The sequence below is a fragment of the Triplophysa dalaica genome, chromosome 5, assembly GCF_015846415.1.
Source record: "Triplophysa dalaica isolate WHDGS20190420 chromosome 5, ASM1584641v1, whole genome shotgun sequence".
Lineage (NCBI taxonomy): Eukaryota > Metazoa > Chordata > Actinopteri > Cypriniformes > Nemacheilidae > Triplophysa > Triplophysa dalaica.
In genome coordinates, this window is record NC_079546.1 from 9,940,839 (window position 1) to 9,960,008 (window position 19,170).

General features: G+C 37.3%; 1 protein-coding gene across 6 annotated transcripts in view; it reads left to right on the forward strand.

Annotated features, from left to right (window-relative positions):
• The window catches only part of syt1a (synaptotagmin Ia), a 189,686-nt gene that overhangs the window by 57,331 nt on the left and 113,185 nt on the right, over positions 1-19,170 (forward strand). For all 6 annotated transcript variants that reach the window (XM_056748126.1, XM_056748122.1, XM_056748125.1 and 3 more), the window contains one exon: positions 7,426-7,479. The gene's annotated coding sequence lies outside the window, so the exon portion shown is untranslated. The remainder of the gene's footprint in view (positions 1-7,425; positions 7,480-19,170) is intronic.

Sequence of the window (19,170 nt, forward strand, 5' to 3'; positions counted from 1 at the left end):
ATGAGAGTCATGAACAGAAGGAGTCCATCGAGTGATTGTCCAAAGGATTTAATCCCCTCCACTGAGACCAAATGGAATTGAAAGCACGTTACCCAAAACAATCCTCATTAGTGGATTTTAGTAGATTAATTCTTTAATGGACAGAAATTCATTGTAGTTGTCAAAGAATGGTCGGAGGCGGTTTATAAAGAGCTTTCAAAAAGCCAATGATCTCTCATTCACATTTAACTGGAAACTTGTAAGGTGGCATAGCCTTTTAAGAGGGATATGCAAAGGTTAGGTATGCTACTCTAATAATCTAAAAGCCTGAGATTACAATTACCCAGAACTGTTCAAGTGCTAGTTTATTTTAAAACGAAATATTTACATGCCTGAAGGGGCAAATGAAGCCCAAAACTTCAAAAACAAAAGTATTTAGAAAAGAAGGCAACGGATAACCATGATGTGAGTTTTTCAACAGCTCGCTCTTCGTATGGTAACAGATTTGTTTACTTGCATACAGGGGAATCTCACAACACCTGTCAAGACAATTTAGTTTTTTATTTTGCATGAAAATGAAACCTAATTCCTTTATTTTCATCATTAGATATGTACTGTATTTGCATTGTGAATCTTTTTATTTTTTATTTGACAATTAGGCCCCTGCTTCACATTGCTACACAAAAAAATGATTTAAAAATGATTTATTATAACACATTTATTTTATTTATTTATATTATATAACGGGATATTTGTTGTACTTGTTAGTACGTTTTTTATATACTGTCTGCTGAAACAACCAAATAGTTCACCTAAAATGAAAATCTTCACAACCATGTCATTATAGTCTGTGTGATTGGTTCTTACTTCTGCAGAAGATATTTAGAAAAATGTTTGTGACCAAACAATTTGGGAGCCCCTCTTATATGGACACGCCATCACTGAGACATTTCTCAAGATATCTTCTTTTTTTGTCATATTCAAAAAAATTTATACATATACAGGTTATGACGAGGGTGAATGATGACAGAATTTTTATGTTTTAGGTCAACGATCCCTTTAATGACCCTAAGAATCTAATTATATTTAAACGAGATAAAAAATGATCAAATAGCTGAGATGTTTAAGCACAGGTTAAATATTGTCAGCTCTAATGCCCCAAAACCAATCCATTCCCCATCAGAATAATGTGCATGTGATTAAAACAATCTCTTTTTTTCCACAATGGCTTGTGATTACAAAGTGTTTTCCAAGTGTGATTTATGAAGTGTAAACAACTCTTGTCATCTTCATAAGGCCAAAGTTGTTGTCTTTGAGCAGTTGAAGCTGATGTGGTTGTGAATAGCTTATGTATACTGTGAGGGAGAAAGATGTCTTTAGAGCCCCAAATGAGCCTCAAGTCTGTGAATCCACCTCTTCCTCAGGCAGAACCTGATTGTGTTGGCCCATCTAACAGCCTGAACCGGCTCCCCTGATACCTATTTCAAAATCGTGTTGAATCCAGACTCATTTTTAGCTATTTTCTAGGGAGACCTTTGAGTGTAGGCTGAAATTGCAGCTTGTTACGTTTAGGCAGTGTTGACTATCCTAATTGCTGTCTGTCTGGATCTCATCTCTCTCTTGGCCTGTACCAGAAAGTTATATCCAGCGAAATAGCCTAAGCATTCCCCCTTAGAGTAGCTTACACAATACCAGAGTCGACCACTATGTCGTATATGTAAGGTATATGTAAGTTCTGTTGTCAACTGCAATGTCGCCTTAGTGATCTACATTGGATTTATCATATAATCTTGTAGTTTTGGCTGAAAGGTTTCATAAAGAACCTTTAACATTTTTTTGGAAAATGGTTCTTATAAGAAATGTTAAGTTTGGGGAACAAAAGGTGTTATTATGGCATCGCTGAGAAGAATTGTGTGAAGCATCGTTTATCTAAGTGTGTATGTTATTGTCCCAGGATCTATTTAGTAGTAGATCATTTTTTTTCATCTGTGAGGGGCCATTTTTTCTTTTGAGTTACTCTGAAAACAGTTTACATTAAGTTTTTCTGTTTTGCTCTTTTTAAATAACAACACATTTTTATATTATATTGGACAATGGCAAATAGGATAAGAAATTGTACTTGCCCTAAATATGTCATGAAATTGTTTTCTCCAGACTAAAGAAAACATCTAGCCATTTTATGTTTTCTACAAACACAAATAACAGTGTTCCAGACCCATATAGTATTTTTCTTTAATACCAGTTTACTTTACTTTTTTGCATACTTTTTTGGGGATTAGGGCATGTTATGCAGTGTCCAAGAGCCATTCACTTCAATTACAAACACTTCAGATTTAGCTTGATTAAAAAAATGCTTTATTGTGCTGTTTGCAGATAGTTGAGTCTTAATTTTACAGCAACTGTAAAAAATCTTGATCATTTTCCCACTATGATCTAAAAGATATCAGTTTTTCACTCGTGTGAAGACTGCTTAATAAAACCAGAACTTTTTGTTACATTAGATTTCATGATGTGAAGTTTGTCTGTGCTAACAGCTTTCAATGCTAAATTGATTCCGTTAGACGTTATTATTACGTTTTTTTAATGATCAAAGCACCTTAAAGTTTAGAGCTGTGGTTGACCAAACTAGTGCCAAATAATGCCCTCTGGGTAATTTCCTGGGTGTTGGAGCATCATTTTTAGGATTAACAATATTAAAACACACACGCTTTGAGCTGAACTGTGTTTATTGCTAAACTACATATTTCCCCCTACGTACTGACTGATTTTGGAGTTTATCTGGAACTGAAGTGGTCTGGCCTCTTGTGTAATGCCCCTTCAGTAACAATGCCATGAAGCTTCCCGCTGGCCACTTGCAAACATCCACAGCTAATTAATGGCTGTTTACTGCTAAGGCTGTGAACATTTGCTGAAAGAAGCTGTGTTCATAATGGTCTGTGTTTGAAGTCATAAAAGCAGTGGTTACACTCCATCATTTCAAAATCAGACAGATATACAGTAACTAGCAGGACTGTGTGCTTGACCATACAAATATGTCATTAAAATTGTTGCTTGGATGCTTGATTTTAAACTGGTCCATTTTTTCTAGACTTTATGACCTATGATATCCTCTGTTCTTCCATTTTCATGTTTCCACTTGAGGATTTCTTTCTTGTCTGAAAAAGGGGCCAATTACTTGGACTTCGTAGCTGCCCTGCGCTGTCAGCATTGCAGGAAGCTGAGGCATATGGTCTATCGAAACCTGCAAATGAGATCTTTGGCCTTTTGCTGAAGTCCTGTTCCCTATAACTACATTAACCTTCATCACCAACCTTTGTAAAAGTCAAAATAATGACCTTTTATGTCAGTTACATCATTATGTAGTTTCTGATATTTTTGAATATGGTGTGACCAAACTTGAGACTTCAAACTCGTATCCGGTCACTTTGTGCTAATTTCAGAAATTATTCAGGGCATACAGTGTCCTTTTCTACCCATCTTTCAGGAATGTGCAACTGAGTCATTTAAAATTGCTGAAGTTTATTATAGAAGCATCTAAAATACGCAACCCTTTCAATGAGTGATGAACATTATTATTCTCTCATAAATTTCTCACAACCACTAAAACCAGCATGTCTATGTTGGCATAGCTTTGAGCAGACATAGCTGCTGGGTTATTATGTGGTTTTAGGGCAAAGATGAGAGGAGTTTATGTATTATGCACGGTGTGTAGTCTGTGTTTAAGTAAAAGCAATAGGTGGCAAGAATCATGCAGAGCTGTCTTTTAAAATCATTTTAATTGCACTGGTAGTATTTTTTTGTCAGATCATTCCTGTATATTATCTGGATTTGTCTAGATAGCTTGGCTTTGTTTTGTTTATATGAAGCCGGCTTTGTTTTGGACCATCTGCTTCTTGCAAATGAACCCACAGTGTCAATTACTGTAACCTGTTGTTGCATCCAAAACTATGTCATATTTCTGCCAAAGAAAATAGGGCTTCAGTGTGTTATGATCATTAGATGGACATGAGCTAAAGAAAACCATGTCCTTTACTGCTGGTAACACATGGCACACCCAAACAGCCCAAATTTGAAAGAATTCTCCAGTGAATTTCTATCAAAGGTAGAGTGACAGTAATGCTGTATAAAATCCACCCTGGTCGATTGAAACTGCTTTTAAACAGGTGGCAACCCATCTGCCCAATGTGCATTTTTACTGCTCTCTAATGAACGCTAGGTCACCTTGGCGCACAGATCATCCATAAATTAAAAACTTTCTCGCCGACGGAATATGTGGAGTATGTGCCTGTCCAGTCTGAGTCTCAGCATTATGGCTGTCCTGTGGTTTTCCTGTTTTCAGGGGCCAACACGGGGCTTGCAGCCGATGTAAAATGTCACGATGTTGTCATAAACCTTTAGTTAGTGTAGCTGCCTGCATCATGCTGGATGAGTGCTGAAAGCGTTAGCTTTTGGCCTTTGTCAGGCAAATTTGATGTTGAGTCATGAGAACGGATCATGCAGTGTATCAGCAAGGGGCGGTGAAAATGAAATGTCAAAGGAAGAATGGATTCCAGAAGGTCTTTGACATAGAAAGTGTGGTATTGTCAGGGCTCTCCTTAGCAAATTAGACACCTCATCATGATGAGTTGTTTCTTTCGGTCGGAAATCGGGATTTACACCATGCAATGCCATTCTTCACAGACTTTATGTCCAGAATAGTTAACACCGCTTTGTTATTTCTGTGCCACAGGGGTCATCAAATGGAAATGTGAAGTTGATATTTCAACCATTTACATAATCTATATGTGTATGCAAATACATATTTATATATTAAGGTATCCCTCAATATATGTATGTGTGTTTGTGTATATATGTATATAATATATATAAATTATTATTAACGTATATAAATAAATTATATGAACTTATTTTATTATTATGCATCAGATGTGTCAGATTACCATCTCAGTTATTCTACTGGAAGGCCTATTTTTTAAAAGGAAAGTTAAGTTTGGCTACTTTTGATTCTTTTTAACAGGAGCCTCTGGTTATATATTTAATTACACTTTTACTGGATTGCATTGATTAAAGGTCATTGTCAGGTCTTTAAAGATTTGAATCATCTTGTGCCATTGTGGAAAATCACCCACAAGCCATAAATATACTATGTAATGCGCATATTCATACTTTTAATAATGTCACACCATCAATCACACAGATGCCTCTTTGCATAAAGAGACGACTAATAAATCACTAAAACATTCAATATACAGACATTTTTATGTTTATTCCATCATTCTGTCCTGATTTTGGGCTAGAAACATAATTTACATCTTTATGCAAATACATTTATAAATACCTATAATTACGCTATAGGAACAGACTTAAAATAAAAAAACTGTCATCATTACCTCAACCTCCTGCAAACCTTCACTTTGTTCCAGCACAAAAGCAGAAAGTTAGGGACTGACAGCCTTAGCCATTTACATACAATAAAAGTCAACATCACTCTTGTAAGTTTGAAACAAAATAAGGGCATGAGTTAATTAACCAAAGTTTCATTTCTGAGTATATCTTTGACCTTCAAATCAGTATACAGCCATCCACATTCTGTTTTATCACACCCTGGGTGCGAAAAACCGAGGTGGAAAATTGTGTCTGATCGAGATTGGCATTGATAGACTTGGCAAGCGTGCATCTCTTCTTTATTAATTGAATACTCCAGTAGGTGGTCAGCGGTGTATGATAAATCATATTAAATGGACCTAAATTGTCTAGAATTAGTGTCTAGGCGTCTCAAAATGCCTTCTAGAAGTTAAATAATGAAGAGTGGCAACTGCTGCAACTGATGGCAAATAAAATATATTAGGGCATCTTATTAGGGAAATAGAGAGTGTAGTTAGAGAGATGCACAGAATCTTGTGGTTTCTTACCTTGCAAGCTTTGAAATATCCTAAAACTTATAATACATATAATCATGAATGATACTAATAATAATATTGATTACATTTAAGTTAAATTGTTGTATTGTTATAATTCTGTGTTCAAAATAAGCACATTTATGTACGATTTTTTGAGTCACTTAATATACTAACCAACTCAGAATTCGCCATCTGAAACACAATTTGAGAATCCTAAAATATTTTTATGATCTCAAGCTAAAAGCTTTGACATGTTCACCAGCAGCCAATTAATGACCACTGCGATCAATATTTCCTCCGATAAAATTCTGCCAGTGTCAAAAGTTTTGAGGAAACGTCCTTCGTGTGGCTTCTCCAATGGTGATCTATAAAGTAAAACTCAGAATGTGTCATCTAATGTGTGTCCATTTTAATGAGCATTTGCTGTTGTACAATCTGACAAATTATGACAGCAGAGATCCCACAGTGTGACACGGCTAAAGTGGGATCAGGTGCGTACAGTCTGACAACCGACAATCATGAAGGACTATTAAAAGTTGTAGTGTGTACTTCGATTTAGTTTACAAATGGCAAGAAGGATAAAAATAATTAAATATTGGAACAGACTTTGTGGAACAATGCCCAGAATCCCCCTTTTATTCATCACAGCTTAAGAAATATAATAAATATCTGTCCAAGGTTCATTGTAATCGTGTAATGCTTAAAATTCGGCATAAGTTGTATTATTATAACTGGTTCTTTAAAGAATGTGTCTATGTGTTGCATGTTGGTTTCACAAAGGTTTCATACCTTTAAAACAGCACAAGTTCATTATTTCAATTTTGGAACACATGGCTGTGCAATTTCTAATTAACAGAATATTAAATTGCCATTAAATCTCCAGAGCTCAAACCTAGTTCTTCATATTTAATTTAAGTTGACTTTTTCTGCACAGGTATTCATGTGGACATTCGAACATTGTAATTCAGTTCTTCAATGAACGGTCTGTTTTATTTAGAGCTGTGCTAATTAATGAACTTAAACTACAGCTGTGCCTTCAGGCTATTGAAGCTGTTATTCAAAACATATTTAATTGAATATCCAGAATATATAAGTATATGATCCACAGTCCTACTGGGAATATTGGTCTGTCTTATGTCAGTGAATATGGATCATCAGATACATTGTGCTTATACCTATTCATGTTCTTATCAATCCAAATTTTACCATAACACCAACAAGTGGCCCTCCACATATTTACTGTAGTAGGGTTGTCATGTATGCCACTGAATTTACCTGAATTTACCTGTTATGTTTTTATAAATCTTCTCACACATACAGCAGAATTGTTGAATAGTTTTAACCTGGGCTACTTTGCAACCTGCTGGTTTCATGCTTTTATTATACTTTAAAGTAAATGGCAGCATCCTATGGGTCCCCTGGACACCCTGAAGAGTTTAGTAGGCTGCCCTGAGGCCTAAGCGACAATGTGCGGTGGAGATGGCCATCTCTACAGTCAGCCTGAGCCACTGTTGTGCTAATGTGATCTTTTCTCCTCTCTTTCCAGTGAACACAAAGGAAAAACCGAGAAGAAAAGGAAGAGACCGCCGCGCTTCTCTAGGTACTGAGCTTTTTGTTCTTTCGAATCTTATCAGCGTAGTATATTTTTGTTCGTATTTCACAGTACAATGAAGATACGCCGTGCAATTGTAGATATTGTAGTGTCATTCACAAAACACTAAGAGCAGTGGTTCTTCCAGAAATGTAGGATAAAGCTATTGTATACCTTAAAATGGTTTATTAATATAATATGGCGAATAAATCCCAAATCACTAGTCAGTTGCAAAAACACACTCATTACTAAACGGTTTTCCTTCATAAAAAGTAAAGTGGTTCCTATTTAAATTATATTTCATTATATTTGTAGTTGTTCTGCTATGTTTTATATCAGAATGTTCCTCGATGTACCTTAAACAAAACTTTTTTTTTTCAGCTCAGATTTAGTGTTTTCTAGGTTAATTTATTTTTATTTACTTGTATTTAAAGCAAAATTCATCAAGTAGTGTCAGTCTAATTCAGTCAGTTTGTTACTTTTGTATACTCATGATTATTTTGATATATTGCCTCTGTCCTTCTGAAACCTTGTTTGTCCTTGGGTGTTTTCAGGAAATGGAAAAAGCACTTTAAATGATTAAATACTGTGGTGTCAAAGTTGACAAGCACTTTTTATTACTTTTTACTGACAAAAAAAAAGGTTTCAGAAGGACAGCAGTGATATATTTAAATAGCATTGCAAAAAGTTAATTATCCAAGAAGGCAAAAAATAATTTCTCTGTATTTGACCCAATTTCAAATATTTTTATGTTGTAGTTTGGAGAGACACAGTACAGTTTCAACGCTGGTTGTAGGTTGCTGAAGCATAAATGGACAGATTTATTGCAATATAATGACGCTCTGTGGGACATTATCAAATTATATGAAGTTCCAGTGGACTTAACAGTGCAGTATCTGACTTCAGTTAACATCAGACATCTCAGGGATGTCTAGAGAAACAAGTAATTAATGTTTGCGCTGCTATTTTGTTGAGCTGTGTGTATGTGTGTGTGTGTCTCTTGACAAATGGAGCTCCTGGACCCTGTCCCTGCTGTCATTTATGATTGATGCACTCTGCATAGTCTTCGTCCAAGCTTTTTGCCTTCAGTCCCTCCCTTCTCTTCCCCCCATCCGGTTGTTCAGCCTCATCCTATTAGCCGCGGTATTAATCACCACCAGTGCCGCTAATTGCTTTATAAACCCACCCCTGAGCGTACAGTTTGTTGCGAGAAGTCACCTCTGAATCCCTCCACTTTCCTTGCCGTCTCTCTGCCATGCTTGTTTTTGATAGCAATATATTACCCACGATTCCCTTCCTGTCTTAATCCGCGCTGATTTCCTCGAAAGATAATCAGACCAGTTGCACAGTGTAAAAACTGCAACGCTGGACCCATGCCGATGTAAGATATAAAGCGACTGACCGGATTTGTCAGAGGACACATGATGAGCAGAGGTCAAGCTTCAATGTTAAACCCAAGACCTTTTTTACATTCAACAGAGCACAAAGCCAAATGGATTTCGGTATGCTTATTCGTATAGATGTATAGATACAGATGTTGAGGTGTTTTTTGCTACGTCTGCACCAGTGGTGGGGAACATATGGCTCACGAGTCACACGTGGCTCTTGCAAAAAACATGTGCCTCACCAGGTGTCCCTTCATTATTATATGATCATTATAAACCATTAATATAATAGTAATATATTTCAAAAATATTTTTTAAGTGGTCCTGGCAAACTCGGTGCTATGCACAAGTGTCACAACAATTCAACAGCAAACTATGTTTCTATAGTAACCTCTTGCATTCATGTTTAAGCCAGCCAGATCATTTTGTGGAGATGGCTAAGAGTTAAAAACTCTTCAGCTCAAAGTGACTGGACTAACATATATGTTTCTATTAAAAGTCTTTATAATGATTACACAACATATTGCCTTGCAAAAGAATTAACTATTAAACATTTTGAAAAAGCAATCATACAGCAAACTTCATGCAATGACTGCATGAAACTGTCCGATGGGCGATAGCAGATGAAAGAAACACTGTGACGTCTCAGTATGGAGGAGCTATGTTTAGCCCCACATATTCGCGTAAGAAGCCTTTCTTGCAGAAAGAATGTTGTATTGAAAAGTCATTAAAACATATTTTTTTGGCAATGGCTCTTTTGCAAAAATGAATTAACCAAAACCACAAAAATGGCTCTTGGGTAAATAAAGGTTCACTTTATTTACTCATAACTAATCTGAGAGTTTTCATTTAAAAACACTCGAAGCATTTACCAAAAGCTGCTCAGTTTCTGTGAGTAAAAATTCCACCTTTGAAGAAAGTAATCGAAGTACAAACGAACATAAATGTTATTAAACTGGAGGGCAGCCAAAACAACTACATGATCGTTTTCGAAAGTATGTTCAAGTTTATGTAAACGAAAGGCCAAAACGGAAAGATTTGTTTTCAAATGAAAATGTTACTACAGGAATGCATGCAGTCTAAAGCCCTTTGCTATTGACTTTTGTAGGCTGAGACATAATGGTAGCAGAGGTGCAAAATAAAAAATATATATCTTATTAATTGATCTCCAAAAAGATTGTGGTAGTGTTAAATTCAATATATGACACAGTATTTCCATGAACAAATCTATGAAGATCTTCTTTGGAACCAAGTGATGTAGTTGCTGCATCTATCAGAAAGGGGCTTATGCTAACCAGCACTTTACTAAAATGTTGTTGAGTTGAGGCAGGTGTGCCAAAAATGGGAGATATTCAAAAATATGTTTGTGTGAGAAGCCTATAGAAATTAAACTCTGGTTTAGATTTTCGATGCCACTTCACAGAGATGAACGTTGTATTTGTTGTTCACGCCCCCTCCCGGATGTGGCTTTAGGAAATTGTATCATCAACAGAGACAGCATTGCATAGACCATGAATATTATGGGAAATAAACTTAAGCTTGCGCAACTGGATCAGCAGATGACCCCATTGTTTGATATTTTTATTTATCGCCTCCCTAGCGATAGATGACAGCTCTTCTCTTTCCGAGAGTGAGCAAGCATACATTTTTTGTCACAAAACGAAGGCGAGTGTTCATTGTCGACAGGCTGGATCGACAAGCCACTCAAGCAGCCCTGGCTAATCAGAACTCCCGTGTGGAAAACAAAGTCCCAGGAAACTCATTTAAAGATGTAGGACATATTGTTATGCAAAGCACATCAACATTACTAGAGTACAATAAAAAAAGATAAGAAAATCAATCCATGTGTGAAAATAATCAACAGGCCCCAAAACTAGCAGCAGTCTAAGCCGTCTTTCATCTTTATACATGCATGGCATCCGATTATGGATCAAAATAATTTGGAGATGTGTGAAATCCAGTAATGGAGGTGAGGACCATTCTGGAGATATTTCGAGCTTTCACAGTGCTCTTAGCAAGCGAGGGCTTGGCCCTCTGCAATACCGTGGCGAGCATCATCCCTCACTTGAGTGCATTAGGGCCACTTTGTACATCCTTTTAGGACTCCCTTTCCTGTCTTTACTCGCTCGCTCTCTTTTAGCCACACTTTAAACAGCGTATTACCATCACTACTCCATGTGGCTCACTTTCTCGACAGATAAGGCTGTTTTTAAGGCCTGTTCGTAACAGCACAGGCTATGCCCAATGTTCCTCTTTTAGTCCATCACATTATACTATTTCATTTCGTTCTCTAATTCGGTAATCAGCGAAGCGCCCACGTTGATACGACCACAGTTCTACCAGAAGCAATTTCACATCTCCGTTTCGTCCATTCCAATTTCTTCCCGGCGAATTCTCAGATTGTTCCTTTAATAGCCTTGTCAAGGATGTAACACAGCTTTTGTCACATGACTCACGTTAACGCATCAGTCCATTAAGGGGGAAATTAAAAGGCAGAGTTCTGCGTAGGACCGCCTTATCGATAGTTGACAGATGGACGTGTCAGAGAAACATGCCAAGGGGGTATTTAGATACTGCGGTGCATGCTGGGTAGTTAATCCTGATTGCGTGACCTCTAATGAGGAATTAGACATGAAATGTTGCCGCTGTAGCGCCAATAGGATTATTTCCAGTGAACCCTTAATTTGCAAATGGCAAATGTCTATATAATGTCTAAACCAATTTGAAATTTTGGTTATACCATAAATCAGGGATAACCAATGGAATTAAAAGCTGGCTTGGGTAGGTCTTTCACAAATGGCAGATCGGGCAGTAGTTTAATACACCATCTGGGGTTGCAAGTATGCCACAGTGTACAGTGAAAATGACATTATTTACTTATCAAAGATTCAAATGTGCTCAGGCTGTTTATAAACGCGGGAGGAAAGACCTATTTTAGAGAGTTAATTTCATATTTCTACATATCACAGTATTGCATGTCACTATGAATGACACTAATGTTGTGTACCCACCGAATGCGAATGAAGCGTTACGCACAAGTGATTTACATGTCAAGTCAATGCAAAGATGCGATAGGACATCCTGTGATGCGATTCACGCGAATGAGGCGACGCGAAAGACGCGATTCGGACGAATTTAGCAATTCGGGCAAATCACGCGAGTTGAAAAATTTGATCTTTGGCAAAATTTCACGCCGCATTAACCTATCAGGAGCTTGATATAGTAGTGACATGATTATGACGTAGCGAGCGGAGGCAGAAATCCCAAACAACAATGGAGGACAAAATCATCGTTGATGTATGTACCTGGAGTTGTACGATACATCTTACTTTTATCGAAACAGGAATAAAAGGGATCTGGCTTGGAAGAAAGTGAGTGAGGAGGTCAGACAATCTGGTAAATTGTAAAAAAAGATCTTTAACCAATTTGCGCCATATATATATACGAGACTGGCCCTCCCATGACGCAAATTCGCGTTTGTCATCAATTATATTCCCTCGTGATGTTCAAATCCAGTTTATTGCTCTCTCTTCTGTGGAACACAAAAGAGAGTATTTTAAGAAATGTCTCAGAGGATTTGTGTCCACACGATGGAAGTCATTTGGGTCTATCATTGTTTGGTTATCAATGTTCTTTATGTTATTTTGTGTTCTGGAGAAGAGAAAAAGTCATACAGCTTTGTAATGGCATGAGGTTGAGTAAATGATGGAAGAATTTTCTTTTTGGGATGAACTATACCTTTTAATATGTATAGATATAGTTTGTTACATCAAATATATATTATAACATCATCAGTTGTTATAAAACCATGTACAATTAAACATTTTCTGTTAATGTTAGTAATGTGAGGGGCTTAATAATATAGAAAGATACATTTTCTAATGCTCTACTGTGTTTAACTCATCTTAAATGTGATCCTGTGAATTATACAGTGAACTGCACCGCCCATAGAAAAAACAGCTAATTGATTCCATCTTTATATCCATTTTGGTTTTCATTTCACCAAAATATATTTTCATTGAAATAACGCTCAAAAAGACTTTTATGTCGAGAAGTATTTATGGATATTCAAATTTTTACCCGCCATTACCCAGTGTGGCACAAAGTTAATTTTGCACCCCGCTTGCACAGAGAGAGAGTACCACTTCATATTTTAATTATGTTCATCACACTCTCTTTTTATGCCTGATCTTGTGTTATCATACAATAGAGCCGTGATGATGTTCGTGTCATGGCCAAATTTTACATCCCTTTATAATTAGAACAGAAACCTAACATGGCTGTTCAGACAGATGCTAACAGTATCACTTTCCATGCCAATTTCTCCATGGTAACAGAGCCATGTGATGATTATTCCTCTGCCTGTCAGTGAAGCGGAGCCAGCGAGGGGCTTAGAGAGTGGTCCAAAGGTCTCACGTTCATGCCACTGACTTCAGGTCAGGTGATCTACCTCTACATGCTCTCTCCGCTGTCCTTCTGTAGGGTTAAGGGGAAAGGTCAGGGAGAAGAGCGGACATTTGAAAATCTTGCATATAAAACATTTTCCATGTTTGTTGTACTATCATCTTGACATTGTGTCCGAAGAGAAATTAGGTCAGGGGTTTTAAACTGGTGTTTGTGTACCCCAAGGGGGTCAGTAAAAATAGTGGATAGAGAATATGGAATTTTACCAGTAAAAAATAAATATAGTTTATGGCATTTATAATAGTTTGTTCACTTATTGAATGATACTTATATTTTTTAAAAGCTGCTTTGTAACATTGTGAAAATGGCTCTACAAATAAATGTTTTATTTAGTTGATAGTGTTTCTCTAACTAACAACTAATGGCTAGAAATAAAACACAAATTAATACTAATTAAATACTTTCCAACAAAGGCAAAAAAGCCAATTTATTCATCTCATAGAAAATGTATACAAAGTTTACTGTTTTTGCAGAATATAATTAGTTTTTTATGTAAGAAATTATGTAGATGTATTCATATTTAGAAAGTGTTCCTTTACTAGTGATTTTACATATGGGTTCTTGGCATTTCAACGCTTGAAAGCCCCTGCAGCAGATAACACCCTCCCACTCGCATCACCGTCAGACATTACCCGAATCAGACGCTGGGTTTTCCCATGATGCTCTGTCCGTGCCGTTTAAGAGAAGCAGGGGAAAGCAGTGGTCACACATTTCAGCCAGCCCTCTGCAAAGAGAAAAACAAACACTGCAAATTACCCGTGGGAAGGCAAGAGTCCACTGCAATCTGCCTAGACATCGAGACAATGTGCTCCACCGCATGGCCACAAATAAGAATTCTCAGGCCAAATGAAGGTGAGTGGCACCTTGACTATCAGCATATGAATGCTCCAAACAAGCCTCCCGAGACACACACGCAATGGCACTTTGCCACTTAAGCAAAATGAAGACTAATACAGCGCCCTGTTTCCATCCCCAAAGCAATTATGCAATGCCCAGAGTTCCTGATTATTTAGACGGGGTGTATAAATCAAAAAAGCTTGATTGTTTTTTTTGAAGAGCTTAGGCCTCGTGTTCAATTATGATCGATTTTTTTACGTTTTATACAGTGTCATCAAAAAACTATGAAGTTACATATGTTTAAGCTATCCCTTTAATGGTCTAGGTCCAGACAGAGCATCTGACTCTGCTCCATGGATGTTTTCATGCCCATCAGTGCGCCACGGCTGCTTTGCTCACAGTCGGTCACGATGAATGCCAACCAGCCTCTCGGGGCTTTGAAGTCAGATGCTTGCATTGATATCCAGAGCTGCCCATCATCCAACCTCCACTGTAGAATGCTGTATGTCACACCTGTATCTAATCAATCAAATTAAGTATGGAAGATAGGAAATTGCACACTTGATTTGTTGGATTTTCTGAACATTTATATATCTGACAAAATGTGAAGACTTCAATGAAACAAGAGCGAACAAAATTGTTGGCCATCCGTTTAACCTAGTCCGTGTGTCTATGCGTTACTTCTCTCTGTTATGTAACACTCACCTTTCCAGCTTCAAAGAGGCTTACCACTATTCTTTACCCCGTCACACCTGCAGAACTGTAGCTCACTTCTGCTCCAAGGCAGGTGCAGAAAGCATTCTCCAACCTGCAGGGAGGGGAAAATAAGAGAGCCAACCCATACAGCAAGCTGACCTATGCCCATTGCAACCTAATCGTTTTAGACACGGTGGCACAGCTCAAATACTTCTAGTTGCATTAGGGGATCAAAGCTAGCGCATCTTAATCTGTTGTTGAACTGCGTGAAATATCTAGGGCAGGATTTTTCTAAAATTGAGCTTAGATCAGTGGTGAGTCATACACAGACTTGCGGGTTCGGTGGGTTTACAGAATAGCGCAGCGCTCATGCAAAATAACATTTGGGTAGTGTAAAATGTGCGAAATCACATAAGAGACACTAAAATAAGGTGATTCATGCAGACGAAAGGGTTGCAGTGTTTATGTGTGAAGGAACAGCGTGTCACAATTTTAGGTAGGCTTTCTGTCATCCTTTTTTGCCATCATTTAGCATGCAGTGCATGTGGTGTGTTCAGGGATTAGGTCTACGCTTTAAGATTTATTCGTCGACTGCCTCCTCTTACTATATGAGGATCAAGCCAATTATACCAGGACATCTATGGAGACCTTAAAAAAGAATCAAGTTTATCCTAATATAAATGTATTTTTACGTTTTTTAACTGAATGGGTTTCACTGGTCACAGAGAAATGAGCAATTCTATAGAAATATGATAGCGACACAAGCAACAAAAACAAAACTATGCTGTCAAAACAACCAATTCACAGTAAATGTCAACATATGGAGGAAAACATATTTTGTAAACAAATTCACAGGCTTTACTGTGAATTTACTCATTTCTGCTCATTTTTGAAATACAACACTGAAATTGAAATGACTTCTTCGTGAACTGTCTCCTGAACAAATAATTTCAAACATAACTGCTTTTAAATCTTTAAGCATTGAAAATTGGGTCTTTGGTTAGTGGCCACTCTGGTCAGTCATGTGTTTGTAACTTATAATTTCAAAATTTCCGAATCACTTGAAGGAATTTAGCTGTCCATCTTTGTTTAGAATGACATTTGAAGAACAGTATAGCAAAAATAACGCTTGAAATTCACCCCAAATTTACTCAGAATGGCACTTGATATGGAGCAGCACAGGTTTTGATATGTTTTAGCATTTGCATGAAGGCGACCTGTCAGATTTGAGTTACTGTGCGCTCATGGGTTCGCTAATTGTGCGCAAATTGTGTGTTGAGCAAACTTGATGGGGCACAGAAATATTTGAACAGTGCATGGGGTGAACTCAATCACACACTAATGCCTCTTAAACCAATCAGACATGCCCAATTCTGCGAAAAAATATTCATAGACTCTCCATTGGGATTGGGGGAATGCTTCTCTTAACACATGGCAGATGTTAAGCATGATCCTTAACATGCTACACAATAAGGGAATAAACTTTTTCAGCCACAGTCTCTTTTATAAAAAGGCTTCATGTAGTAACTTATTAAATGGCAGCAATTGATTAAGTTCCTTTGAATATTCCTTTTGTTCCTGTTTATATTTTATAAAGCACTTTATAAAAAATATGTATACTGTAGTGACTTTAAATTTAATGCCAAGTCAAGAAGATGTAGATGAACCAGTTCATCTTTTCTTTTTGGTTAATATCATCTATTCCAAGTTGGTTATTTGGTTATTACCAGATAGAGCCCCGGAAATGCATTGTATCTGTTTTTAAAATGTACTATTTTTAGGTACATGTGTTAGGATTTAGGTAAAATAATATTTTTTGTTTCATTCTGTGAACTACTAACAATCTGTCTATCAAATTTCATAAACAAATATTGTTTGTAATTTAATTTATTTGCAGAAATGAAAACGCTTGAAACGTGTCAGAATAACAGAAAAGATGCAAAGTTTTTTTTCAGACCTCAAATACTGCATAGAAGACAAATTCATATTTACTTGTAAGCAATACAATAACAGTATTTGTACATTTATTTAGGAAAAGTTTGTTTTAATGTGATAATCTCGCTGGCCGGTCTCTGTCATTCTTTCACATTGCTGTTGGATGACTTTGTCACTCAGGTTTGATTGTGCTGAAATTTAACACACACTGGACTTGAATGGTCTCTTAACTTTTTCTGCTGTTGTATAGTCATTGTGTTAGGCTACTTTTGTAAGTCTGATATTGTTGTGCCAATTAACATAATTATTATACATTTTACAGAAGAGGAATGGAAAAAAATTAATAATAATTGTATAGGCATTTACAATAAATTATCTTCAGGACATGGTTTGCAAAACTAATATCTGCTATGTCGTACGATAACCGCATGATTTCTATTTAATGGGATGATGGATTCTTCTCAGGTTGGCCGACAGCCACCTGAGCCAAAAAGCCCAGATGCTTATTAAATGCTGCTTTGGCTCATGGTCGGTACTAAATTGAACATGCGAGCGTAATTCTGGAAGTCTGTTTGTTGTGTTTAAACACAAACAGTCCTTCTGCTATCCTTCCTTATCAGTACACATTTATGAGATCAAGCCTTTAGAGCTGGCCACCCACCCACGTATTTTTTGTTTCACAAAATTGATGTTGAAGTTCATGTCACGTTAGATTGTTTATTTCATTGTAACCTTACAAACAATATTACACCGTGTCTACAGCGGACTTGACCAACACGACGCGACAAAAGACATTATAAACGCAATAGAACCCATTATAATCTTAAATTTTGTCTACACTGGATTGGCCGTTGCCTGTCCCGTCCGGTGTAGACACGGTGTCAGAGATATTAGAGATATCGATTTAAATTTATTTTTTTTAGTTTCAAATGACTGAACTATACCTGCCCGCAGGCATTTAAAATATTGCGGCCTTGTGAAGAGACTTGAGACTTTGACAACTCTTGACTTCTTAAGAGTGGTTGAAATAACTGTTGAAAGATTTTGTCCAGGATTCACAGACAGATAAGTAAATACTCACCGCACAAGCCTGTCAAGGCTTTTGGTACAATCCCTCAGGAAAATCTGAAGTCAAACATTTTACAAGAGCTTCAGGATCTCATTGCAGAGGCCTAGACTACTCAAAAGGAGAGCAATATTGATCTCAACACAAGTGTACCAAAAAAACCTAAAAGATACACTTGATAGGATAGCTTATTTTATCTAATGGTTTCATAAACTTGTAAGGGGCCTTCACACATTCATTTTCTCAGTTCATTGGAGCATAGCTGTGGGTATTAGCCGTAATCCACACCCCTTTCATATTTAGCACTAAACGTCATCATTAGTACGGAGTTATGAGAGGTTGCTAAGTAACAAAAAAGCTTCTTCAGAACGTGTAGTTATTTCCGATTTTCACGTCACAGCTTTTCACACCTCCAAAAACAAAGGGAGACAATGCGAAGGGACAACAAGGCGATAATGCGAGACGTTACCATGGAGTCTTTAATGGAATTACTGTATTAACATCACCAGTTTGAGATGAAAGCCACATAAACAGTCACTCAATATTATGGCTTTGAAAATAATGCTTTAAGAAGTGTCCTATCTTCATTGCCTTCACAGTTCCAAGGTCTTATCTCCTCTTCCTCTCTCAAAGGGAGTAGCATATTGGAAATGTCAACCCCTTTCTGCATTGGGCCTTTGCCTTGGGGCACATTACAATGTCCAGGTCACACCATCACTCCAGAGACGCTGAAGAAACATTTTAGCATCATGCAGTTTTTAATGTGAGCCAGCTGGAAGGATGGAGAGAGAATGTTCCAGTGATTGGCATTCAATTGGAAAATGCAGAATTACAACTGGACTGGATTGGCTAGCTTCATGTCTCCCATATCACTCCAGTCTCTTTCTTTTTACTTTTTTTCCACAGAAAACCATGATTATTTTAATATTTTTAAATAAAAAGCTTACTTGGACACATCTACGGTTTGTAGTTGTGTATTAAGCGAAAAACGAGAAAGGCCAAAGCCCTCTCACATCATACTGTAGGAGGTCGTTTTAGTCTACGTGATGTGTGGTAAGACCTGCTGAGCCAAATACTCCTCACCAAAGGACAGGGTATCAGCGGGAAGTAAACAAGCCAGGGTAAATCTTTTCACAAGCACACTGAAGCACTCTCTCTGGATGTATGGTTGTATCTTTCACAGGGAGACAAGCGACTTGACCGCTTCCCCTCGTAGCTAGGTGTTACTCTGCCGTGCCCATGTGCACACTGTTTTATGTTCACCTCAGATACTTTGCAGTGTGTCGCAAGCCCCCGCGTCTTTTACTCCAAGCGCAC